The sequence below is a fragment of the Hylobates moloch genome, unplaced genomic scaffold (genome assembly GCF_009828535.3).
Source record: "Hylobates moloch isolate HMO894 unplaced genomic scaffold, HMol_V3 SCAFFOLD_4, whole genome shotgun sequence".
In the NCBI taxonomy this organism is placed as follows: Eukaryota; Metazoa; Chordata; class Mammalia; order Primates; family Hylobatidae; genus Hylobates; species Hylobates moloch.
Genome location: NW_026652279.1, coordinates 60,846,168 through 60,858,391, shown reverse-complemented (window position 1 = coordinate 60,858,391; position 12,224 = coordinate 60,846,168). Strand labels below are relative to the sequence as shown.

General features: G+C 37.8%; 1 protein-coding gene and 1 non-coding gene across 9 annotated transcripts in view; one reads left to right on the top strand and one right to left on the bottom strand.

Annotated features, from left to right (window-relative positions):
- Positions 1-12,224, bottom strand: part of ABI3BP (ABI family member 3 binding protein) — a 248,619-nt gene that overhangs the window by 202,127 nt on the left and 34,268 nt on the right. The window lies entirely within an intron of this gene.
- Positions 4,891-4,997, top strand: LOC116467626 (U6 spliceosomal RNA). The gene has a single exon (XR_004247843.1). It is a non-coding gene; the product is annotated as a U6 spliceosomal RNA (small nuclear RNA).

The window sequence follows — 12,224 nt, the reverse complement described above, 5'->3', positions numbered from 1 at the left end:
CAAGGGAACACTAGAGGGAAAATCCAAGATTGCGGGACTGAGGTGCCCAAACCTTCAATAGCTCTATAACTGCTGTGACCTGAAGAGGTAACACATTTAATGAGCGGGTAGGAATGAGTCAGCCAACGTTTAAGTACGCATATTGGGTGAAGACGGAGGGCAGGAACAGCATTCTCAGACATAAGGAATAGCATGAGCAAAGGTGCTGAGGGAGGAAGTAGATGATGGATTTAAAGATACTAAACAAAGTCCGTCTGGTGGGATATAATGGGTTAAGGAGTATGCAGGGAAGCTATAGAGGACAGGGGGTCAGATCATGCAGGGCCGTGGTAGAATACATTAAAATATGTGTTAGAAGCAAAGCTAAATTGTTTTTCCCTACGAAGCTACACACAAGCCAAACTGCTGAGAAATGAATAATACAAAATTCAAATCTTAGATGATTAAAAATAAGTCCACATGGTAGAAATGTTGCCTCACAAGTTCTTAGCAACAAGCAGCTCAAATGCGCAGAACAAGATTTGATTTCAGTGGGAAAAAAATGCTATTTTTAAAATGAAAAGTGCCAAACATATTTTACAGCTAGATTACAGTTTAAATGGAATTCGATCCATACAAGTCCTTACTGCAAACAGAATGTGTTACTAAAATCAGTTGTTATTAATTCTGTTTTTAGCCAAAAGCTAGATGAAAACAAAGCAATTGCAGTTTAATTGCCACTATTGGCAGAGACAGCCTGAGAATTAAACTGCTTACAACTTACTATATGAATACTTCTGTCTTTCCCAAACCACTCATTTCACTTTCCTCCCAGGCTGGTGGCACATTTTCATCTCCCTTTCCTCTACCCCAATAACAGTCCCTGAATTCACTTTTTAACTTAAAAAATTATACAAATAATACTGTTTGAGTATCCTTTATCCTAAATGTTTGGGGCCAGACATTTTTCAAATTTCAGAATTTTTTAGGATTTTGGAATATTTGCACTATACTGGTTGAGCATCACAAATCCAAACATTCAAAATCCAAAATGCTCTAATGAGCATTTCCTTTGAGCATTTGGGATACTCAACTTGTACACATTCATTTTAATAAGAAATTTAAGAGAGTTGGAAAAGAGAATTTTTTTTTAAATTATTCATTTAATATGCAGATAAATCTTCTGTAAACATTTTTATATGTTCTTCCAGATAGTTTTTCCTGGGAATAATATATTACAGTCTACCAAAATAAGGTTATACTCCAAGTGCTGTTCCATAACCTGCATTTTCTTCAATATAAATATAGCTTTATATCTTTATTTTTAATGACACTACTATCTTTCAATTAATTCATTGGGAATTTTCTTTGATAGTAGGTAAACTGACCCTGTATCATCTCAGTGAGTTGGCACAGTTTAACAATCATCTCAATAAATTCACAATTGAAGTTTTTATTTATTTATTTATTTATTATTTATTTATTATTTATTTATTGTTGAGACAGATTCTCGCTCTGTCACCGGCTGGAGTGCAGTGGTACGATCTTGGCTCACTGCAGCTTCTGTCTTACAGGCTCAAGCAATTCTCATGCCTCAGCCTCCCAAGTAGCTGGGAATACAGGCGTACAACACCACACATGGCTCTTTTTTTGTTGTTGTTATTTTTAGTAGAGACGGAGTTTTGCCACGTTGACCAGGCTGGTCTCGAACTCTTGGCCTCAAGGGATCTGCCCACCTTGGCCTCAAAAGGTGCTAGGATTACAGGCATGAGCCACCATGCCTGGCCAACAATTGAATTTATTTTGGTGAAATTTGTTATTCATTTTACAGATAAGGTATTGATCTTATAAAGTTTGAGCTCAGTTTTTTAAAATCACATTTGAGATCTGTTGTATTGAATCCATGACAATTAGATAAGCTCACTGTATTGTTTGTGAGATTATTGCTAAAATTTTTGGCTATGGAAGCACTGATATTTCCATGACCTTGAGATTCCTCATCTGATCCCGTAAGGAGTGGCGTTTTGAAGAAGGAGGACTGTAGAGTGGAATGTAATGGGCCACAGGGTTTGGAGTTGGAAAATCTGTGTTCAAGTCCCAAATTAAACCCATAATTGCCCTTTTGTTCAACTGTTACATGGATGCTTCACTTACTATCCAAATGTCACCTTTTCCCCTATAAAATAGTATTAATCATAGAACTCTCTCAGAGTTTATGCGAAGATTAAGTGAAATAGATTGTGAAAAGCAGTTCCTGAACTGTGCAGCTCAGTAAGGGTTGTTTTTGATCTGACTTTATCCATGGGTTCTTTTTGATTTCAGTGTACTTTGAATTTTTAACATTCCTTGTCTTTCAACCAAAAATTCATTCTATATAGATGCTGTTTATATGCAGACTATAAGCTATATAAGGATACTGTCCCTAGCACAGTGCCTGGCAGAGAAAGGATATTCAATTAAAATGTTTTAAATGAATGAACAAACACATACAATAGTTTTTTAAAATGGAAAATATTATGCTTGATAGGAATTAATACTATAATAAGCAAATGAGTCTCTTCAAATAAACTGTACTCTACTGGAGGATGTAGACTTGTAAGTTATTACTCAATGCACTCAACAAATTCTACATAGAGGATGGACCCGCATGCAGAGGTAATTCAGAGGAGCACTGACTAGTTAGAAGTGGGTGAGTCAGGAATGGTATCACAGAAGAAGTGGCATCTGATCTGGGTCTTGAATGTCAAGAAGGACTTGTCCAGAGAACAGGAAGAAGGAAATTTCAGACTGAGGAAAAGTAAAGATGAAGGTTGAGGTGTTGATATCCGTGATAATTCATTCTGCATGATATTATATAAGGTGTAGACTATCAACATCTCTTGCTGGTCAAACAGTCTTTTCATCTACTCTCTTTTAAAAATTAATATAAGATTACAAATATCTAATGGCATTTCATATCATTTCCACAAGGAAATCTTTCTTCTGAGTGGAGAGTTATTTCTAAGGGCTCTAATCATCATAGGCATGTACTTGATCTCTGTGATGTCCATTTTCATCCAGGCATCTCATACTAGTCATTCAAAGTAACGTGACAACCTGTTTTATGGGGCTGAGGCCACGTGCCCAGGGAACATTACATCAATCCCAGCACACTGAAGTCAATTGAGGATAAGATGCACCCAAAACCTCTCAAAAGAACAATGTGGACTAATTCTTAACGTTCATCTGCCACACTAACAGCTCACAGGAGAGTAACAAAATATCATTATTTCCCACACCAGCATTAGAATAATTTCAATGATTTTAATGATTCTAAAAATGTCAGAGATAAGTCTAACGCAGATTGGAGAATCCCATGTTGCAGACATTTGTCTGAAGTTCTCATTTCCCATAACTTCTCTATAGCATTGCAGACCTCTGACCACCCTAATGCATCTGCCCTCTCGTGTGTATGCAAGTGTGTGAGCACCCTTTGCCCCACCTCCCGCTACACCTTGATTTTACTCTGTGACACAGTGGTATCCTAATTCTCATTTTCCATGAAATCTCCATCTCTCTCCCTTACTTCTTTTCCTCCTCTGGCCCTCATAACACGGCAATTCACAAAGTTTCTGTCTTTTGCTCCTTTAGAGAACTGCTTTACTATTAAGTCTTCAATCATAACTTAGCTGCTAACTAGTAAGTAGCTTAGCTGATTCTGATATCTGAACTTCTATTTATGAATAATCATTTGGTTCCAGTCCTACAAGCTTTGTGAACCACTGACACTTTTGTTGATGCGGTCAGGCTCCAACCAGCATTATCTTCCTCAAAACCAATTTACTTCTCTACCATCCGTGATGTGTCACAGTCCTAGGTACCCAAGTCACACTTGAGGAGTCAGGTTTTATACACACCTTGCTCCAAAACCTGCATAAAACATGGAGAAGTCCGAATGCAAGGATGCCTATGACTTTGCTTTATTACCATCCTGAGGACTTGGAGCAGTGGTTCTCTTCTGAAAGGCTAAACTTCTAATTAAAAAGTGAGTTTTCTTCTTTTCCTTCTCCTTGACCACTTTGGTGCAGGTCATCTTGAGCCCCAAATTTTATTACAATAGAAGACATTCTTAAGGACAAACTATTTATAGGTTATGGTTTCATTTCATTTAAATTACTTGCAATGAAATGTAAATAAGTCAATGTTTTCCAGCAATTCCTATCTCACCTTCTTTCTTAGCCCCACCCAACAAGATCACTGTTTATTAGCTCTAGTTCACCCCATTTGTACACAGTTGAATAAAATCCCAGCTCCTCCTGCTAGTATTCTGATCTTTAAGGGGAAAGGCATTTTTATCTCATGTCTACAAATAATCCCTTAAATTTTGGCCAAAACTGTCTCTCTTCCAGATCAATTCATCTCAAGAAACATTTTAAGTTCACAATACCTACTATACAACATAGTGACTATAGTTAATAACAATATAGTTAACAACAATTCAAGTACACTTGAAAATTGCTAAAAGTAGATTTTAAGATACAAAAAATGTCATGTGAAGCAATTAACTCGGTGAATTAGCTGGATTTAGCCATTCTACAATGTATACATATTTCAAAACATCATGTTGTATACCATAAACATATATGATTTTTGTTAATTAAAAATAAATAATAAGAAAATGATGTTCACCTTGTATATGTACTATATACTGCATCTTTTGTACTAGAAAAAAATTAAACACTCTAATTGTAATTTGGTATAAAAACGCAATGGAATATGCTATTTGATCTATTAATATAATATAGATATTATATTTGATCTATTAATATAATTTGATCTATTATATATGCTATTTGATCTATTAATAAAACATTTAGATTTCATTTAAATTAAAAGAAGCAAATAGGCATTTTATAATTTAAGAAAATTGTTGTGCTGGCTTCGGCAGCACATGTACTAAAGTTGGAAGTATACAGAGAAGATTAGCATGGCTCTTGAGCAAGGATGACACACAAATTCGTCAAGTGTTCCACATTTTCATAAATAAAGAAATAGAATTGTAAATGAGATACATTAAAAAATAAAAGTAGGCCGGGCGTGGTGGCTCACGCTTGTAATCCCAGCACTTTGGGAGGCCGAGGCGGGCGGATCACGAGGTCAGGAGATCGAGACCACGGTGAAACCCCGTCTCTACTAAAAATACAAAAAATTAGCCGGGCGTGGTGGCGGGCGCCTGTAGTCCCAGCTACTCGGAGAGGCTTAGGTAGGAGAATGGCGCGAACCCGGGAGGCAGAGCTTGCAGTGAGCCAAGATTGCGCCACTGCACTCCAGCCTGGGCAACAGAGCGAGACTCCATCTCAAAAAAAACAAAAAAAACAAAAAAAAAAAGAAAAGTGTTTTTAGGGAGACGTCCATCAGCAAAGCACTAAGACACTGAGGACATAAATGCAAAACGATCTCAACTTGGAATTGCTTGTTTCTCTTTTATGTATTCTAGATGAAGTTTCTATACCATCTTTCCTTTTATTTCTATAAAATTCCACCTAGCTCCCCTGAGCTGTTTACTTGCTCTATTTTATCCACTCTTTGACTCTTTCTTTCATTTCTAGCTTCTAAAACTTCATCCTGCATCCTCTTGATGTCATCTTTGATTCTTTTCACTTTTCAAATATACTTCTTTCAAACCCATGTAGGATGGGCTCATCCCTTTTTGGGTAAATGCATTTCTGGGCTTCAAACACTTGGCAATTTTGTCTCCTGTGCCTACATGATATCCAAAGGCTTGGCCTGAAAAGACCAGCCAGTCTTATCCATTTTTATAATTACCAACCTCATTACCTTTTCAATCCACCCTTCCCACTATTTCCGGGTTAATCATTGTACAATACTACTTTGTTATGTTACCTCTTTCCTCTGCCCCTGCTGGACAAAAACAGCACGTGACTCCTTAATGCTCACAGAATAAAGGTCAGAATAAGGCTATACTCATAAATGAAGAAAAAATAGACTATCACAAAATAATGTCATAGGCACAGGCTAAATAGTGTGTATGCAAAAATGAGTAAGATACTACATTACACATCAGTAGTGAGGGATACTGATCTCCAGGAATTAACTCTGACACACGTTAAGAGCTATATGCAAAAAATTACATTTGCAAAGGAAAACAAGGATTTTTCTGAGGCATGTAAGAAGATACTGTTGAGAACACTTCTCAGAGAAAGAAATACTATTTTTTTTTTTTTTTACCTCGAAGAGATTACCAGACAGAGAGATGATTGTCATACAAAGCAATGCTTTACATTTCTTGAATTTAGAGGGAGTGGATATTATTTTCTAGGCAAAGGTTCATGGAGAAGGTGAGACTTCAACTTAGCTTTGAAAGTAAGAGTCAAATAAAAGGCAGGACTTGAAAGAATGTTTCAGTTAAAAAACGGTAGTAGCAAGAAGCTCATGTTGAACTGCAAACCCTGTACAAAATTTAAAAAAGCAAACAGACCGGTTTGATTAAAAAGAAAGGATCATGCTCATAGATACTTGGAAACTCAGAGTTGGGAGGAACTTAAAAGTAATTGTAGCTATTCTCCCTCCCTCTTGGGGCCAGACTGTATATTACCTCTTAGGATGAACTGTCTTTCTCCCTCCCAAATACTAGTACATGTAACAAAGGTCCAGATACAGTGACCTCTAGGCATTATATTTCTGGTGCTCATCAGAACATTTCCTCTCAAACACAGCATTTAGAAATATACATGAGATATTTACCTTTTAATTATTATTAATTTATTTATCTTTTAATTATTTAGAAATAATTCAGTGGTCATATGAAAGACTTATTGCTATTTTCTAATGTGGCGTAATAACCCAAAACTTGGAATCAGCAATACAAACAGGAAGCATTAACTTCAGACCAAAAAGACAACAACTCCAATTTTTTCTTTTGGTAAAATTATAGAAAAGGGCAAAGAAGGCTGGGAATCATGAAATCTTGGAATTACCCTTTGGATAGAATTTCACTGGCTCACTATCAGTCATGAAATCCCTTCTACTCAATTTAAGGCTTATTTTCACGTACATGCCCTTCCTTCAGTACATTTATTTTTTAAAAAGCTGTTCTCTGGCAGCCTGTCCTCATTCCTTGTCCATTTCCTCTATCCTTTGCTGTTATAATTTATTTAAATAAATAAAGTAGCAATAAACTATATTAAGAATGACAGGTACTTTACAATATAAGTCTCAGCCATGCCCTTCAAAAACAGGTGGAATGAGACCAACCTAGATCCAAACAGTTCCACAGACCTTTACATCACACATGGATGATCTTGGTAGATAATCTTAGCGTGAAAACCTTGTTTGAGTGGCAATGGATTAGGCCATCTGCATTATTACTAATGGGGTGGTGAACCCTTTTCCTCTACAATTCTGGGCCCCAACTAAGGCACCAGATAAACTGTCACATAAATCCACAAGACATAAAAGCATACATGGAAAATGCCTATTAGCAGCTCTCATTATTATCAAGAAACAGCACGTTACCACCAAGCCCAGGGCAAAAGTAAACGTGTTTATCATCCCTTTAATGTTTTAAATTTTGTCTTTTTTTTTTTTTTCACAGAATCATAAAGCTCAACTGGCAAGGGATTGGGCAGGGAAAGTAAGACATGTCTCTTCTCATAAAGTCAGCAAAGGCATTCCATAACCACACAGAGCAGTCAGCACGTGTGTCATCAGGCAGAAGTGGAAGTTTTGATGTTGAGAATCCCAGCTGCATATTTCTAGCATGAAGGGCTTGCTGTCTGCTCAGTAAAAGAACAGACTGGATCCAAGAAAAGAACACGGTCCTGTCCCTGACAGAAATCCAAGTATGATACTCCATACATGTCAGACGGGTGTCTCAATAGCATCATCAGAGCAGGGCAAGGCACAGGGATGGGTGGACTTTTTAACAAGTGAAGATGAACTTTACTTTCACAAAATGACTGTGCTGATTCAGTTTCCCTTTACAACATGTTCATTAGGACTATTTTTTTGCCCTGTAAATGATATTGGATCATTTCCATGCATTTAGCAACTATTAAATATAGTGGCAGCCATATTAGATGTTTGACTTATGTGTTTCTCTTCTTCATAAGATTTTAAATTAGATTATTCTCTGCCTGTATCCCCCATTGTTTGGATAATATTTTTATATCTCCCATTTCACAGATGTCTTCTAATTAGAATTCTACCATACAACAAGAAGTAATAGTATTAACAATACTTTACACGTGGAATCTTTTGCATCTATCTACAAATCTGAAAGGAAGGTTGGTATTTCTTTTTCTTAAAATCATTGTAAAAATCCAATCACTCATTTATTTAACAAATATTTATTAAGCTCTCTGCCATAAGCTGGAACAAAACAAACAGTGAATAAAACAAACAAAAAGCCATACTTTCATTGAGTTTACATTCTAGTGAGAAGAGATAAATAAAGAAATAATAAGTAAAACATGTGGTATGTCAGGCCAGGCATGGGGGCTCATGCCTGTAATCCCAGCATTTTGGGAGGCCGAGGTTGGCAGATCACTTGAGGTCAGGAGTTTGAGACCAGCCTGCCCAACATGGTGAAACCCTGTCTCTACTAAAAATACAAAAATTGCCAGGCACGGTAGCAGGTACCTGTAATCTCAGCTACTTGGGAGGCTGAGGCAGGGAGAATTGCTTGAACCCAGGAAGTGGAGGTTGTGGTAAGCCGAGATCGCACCACTGCACTCTAGCCTGAGTGACAGAGCAAGACTCAGACTCTGTCTCAAAAAAAAAGAAAAACAACACACACACACACACACACACTCTCTCTCACACACACACACAAACAAAAACAAAATATATGGCATGTCAAATGATGGGGCAGATACCACTGCTGTTTCTTGATATCTGATTCCCCTGTTATTCTGAGCACATGAAGATTATATGTCCCCATCTCTTGAAATTAGTCACAATCATGTAACTAATTCTTACCAATAGGTTGTGCAAAAAAGGGACATAAGCCACTTCCAGGTCAATTCATTAAATTGTTGGTGCCAGACACTCCAACTCTGTTCTTCCTGTCCTGCAAGGAAGCAATTGACCAGATGGAGCCTGGGTCTTGAGTGACTACGAAGAACAGAGGCCCTGGTAAACATGTGATTGAGCATAAAGTATATGTTTGTATGTTTTGTTTTGTTTTTTTTTTTTTTTTTTTTTTTTTTTTGAGGCGGAGTCTCACTCTGTCGCCCAGGCTGGAGTGCAGTGGCGCGATCTCGGCTCACTGCAAGCTCTGCCTCCTGGGTTCACGCCATTCTCCTGCCTCAGCCTCTCCGAGTAGCTGGGACTACAGGCGCCCGCCACCACGCCCGGCTAATTTTTTGTATTTTTAGTAGAGACGGGGTTTCACCGTGGTCTCGATCTCCTGACCTCGTGATCCGCCCGCCTCGGCCTCCCAAAGTGCTGGGATTACAAGCGTGAGCCACCGCGCCCGGCCTGTTTGTATGTTTTTAAGCCTTTGAGATTTGGGGGTTTGTTGTTGAGACACAATCAAGCCTAACCTAACGAGTACAGATGGTGATAAATACTGAGGAGGAAAGTAAAGCAAGGAAACAGGAAGAGTCAAGGTGGGAAGGGGCACAATCTTTGATAGAGAGAGGAGGAGGCTTCACTTTAGAATAAAGCCCTGAAGGAAGGGAAAGAGATAATGATAATAATGGACCATTCAGATATTTGGAGGAAGAACATTCTAGGCTGAAGGAACACCCAGTGCAAAGACTCAGAGAAAGGAACATGCCTGGTTACTGTGGCTATAGGAAGATAAGCGAGGAGAAAACAGGAAGAGGTGAAGCTAGCGGTAACTGGGCCAGATGGATAGGGTCTTAGAGGACACTGAGGGAGTTTGGCTTTTATTCTGTGATGGTAAGTTATTAGAGGTTTTTGAGCAGAGAAATGATTAAAATCTGATTTATATTTTTACAGAATTACTTTGGGTGCTATGTTGAGACTATTCTAACAGCCAAAAACAGGGAAACTATTTAGGAAACTACAGCAATAATCCAAGTAAGAGATGGTAGTAGTTTCAATCAAGGTGGGAGATAATTTGAGTAAGAAAGAGAAAACATTTCTTGATAAAACTTGAAAGCAGAGCTAAAAAATTTGTAGATGAATCAAAAGAGAAATTTATGAGGAGTTACAGGTGTCTCCAGTTTTATTGACTCGAGTAATGGAAAGATAGAATTGTCTTTAGTTGAGCTGGGAAAGACTACAGGACAGGAAAATATGGGGTAGAGGAATTTAGAAGCTAGGTTTTGAACATGCTAAACCTGCATGTCTATTAGAAAGCCAAATACAGATATTAAGTAGGGAGTTGGATAAATGGATCTGAAGTCGAAGGGAGTGGTCAGGGCTAGAGATATAAATTTGGAACTTGTTGGTATTTAGACGGTATTTAAAGTCATAAGACTAGATGAGATCACCAAGGGAGGGAGAGCAGATAGAAGAGATCCAGGAACTCAGTCCTGGGACACTCCAATTTAAGAGACTGGTAAAATGAGAATGAATCAGCAAAGGAGACTTAATAGCAGCCAGTGAGAAAGAAGGAAAACCAGACAAATGAGGAAACTTGAGCCCAGAGATGTTAAGCTACTTGCTAAGGGAGAATCAAACCTTAAATTTGACCCTGGCTCCCCATGCTCACAGCTCAGCTCCTGATGCAGGGAAATTGTGAGGTACTTAGTGTAACTGCTTATTATTATCTGTGGATTCTATCATTAAAATAGTCCAAGTCAGTTGATTCATGGATTGATATGTGGTAAAGATAAAGCATCTGGTTTTAATCCTTGGAGATTCTTGATATTTAGAGCTGGAGGAAAATGACAAAACAAGTGACACTGAGAAGAAGTAGCTCATGAGGTAAGAAAAAAGACAATGGAGTTTTGGAATCCATAAGGAAAAACATGTGTATCTTATGAAATAGAAAGTGGACACTATCAAATTCTGTTGACAGATTAACTAAAACAAGTGCAGAGTTGGAACTCATCCCTAATAGACTATATTCTGAATATAAGACAATGAGTTTGATTGTAAGTCTCACCTGCTGATGAAGATAAGAAATAAATTTATTATTTACAAATTGTCCAAATTGAGAAATATGTGGCTGGTGCTAAAAACAGTAAGTTGACTAAGAAATGAGGAGAACAAAGAAGAGATAAAGTGAGTGAGGAGAGACAAAGCAACAGTTTGAACAAGTATTTCCTTTGCTGCCTTGCTTTATTAGAGCGAATGTGCTTTGAGGATATACTTAATCGGAGGGATAAGCAACAGTATTTTATCCAGGACAATTTTACCGTATGATAAATATCCTGTAATGTATACACTGAGAAAACTAATAAAAGGAATAAGGCATACCTGCAGTTTTAAAACAGGAATATATTATGAAAGTGTCCTAAAACTTTTGTAAAACATTGAACTTCTGGTTTCCACTTAGGATGTAAACATTACTCCCACCTTTGCAACAAGCAAAAAAGAAAACAAACAACCACCAAATAATCTTCAAATTTGTAATGTTTCTAAAACTCATCAAAGAGCTAAAGTTGCAGGGAAACCTGAAATCAAAGATAAGCATATCCAAAAAGAGATGCCACTGGATGCTATAGAAGCTAGTAAGATAAATTTGGTTAAAATTTTTAACGAATTGCTAAAAGCCTGGAAATGTAGACTATCATTTGAATACAGAATCCGTGAGAACCAAGGACACAAAGGGAGTTTTTATCTACTTGTGGGCTCTTCACGAACCTCGTGGTTACTTACAGAAAAGTTCGGAAGCAGCAAGAGAGTTCTGAGAATGCCTCCTATGGACATTCTCAAAACCACCCAGATCCTTTTATCTTTCCTATGGAGCATAAACCTAACCCCACAGGGGAAGAACAACTATCTTGTTGCTCCAGGGCATAGGTGAAGATCCACTGCAGCTGGAATAAGGGAACAGGAAAACATGCTCTATTCCTACAGGAGGGATGGGAATACCTTCTAGGCCAGACCATTAGAGACCTTCCACAGGGAGTGAGAGACCCCACTCATAAGACCCAGAACATGGTGCCTCCTTAAGAATAAGGCTGAATCAGAACAACAAAAAGATTCCTCAATGTCTCCTATCAATCAGCTAATAATCATTGAATAACAAGTAACAGTAGTCTACTGCCCAGGGGAGCATTTAAAGGTTGGAGAAAAACCTTATTTTGGTTGTAAGCTCAAAGGGA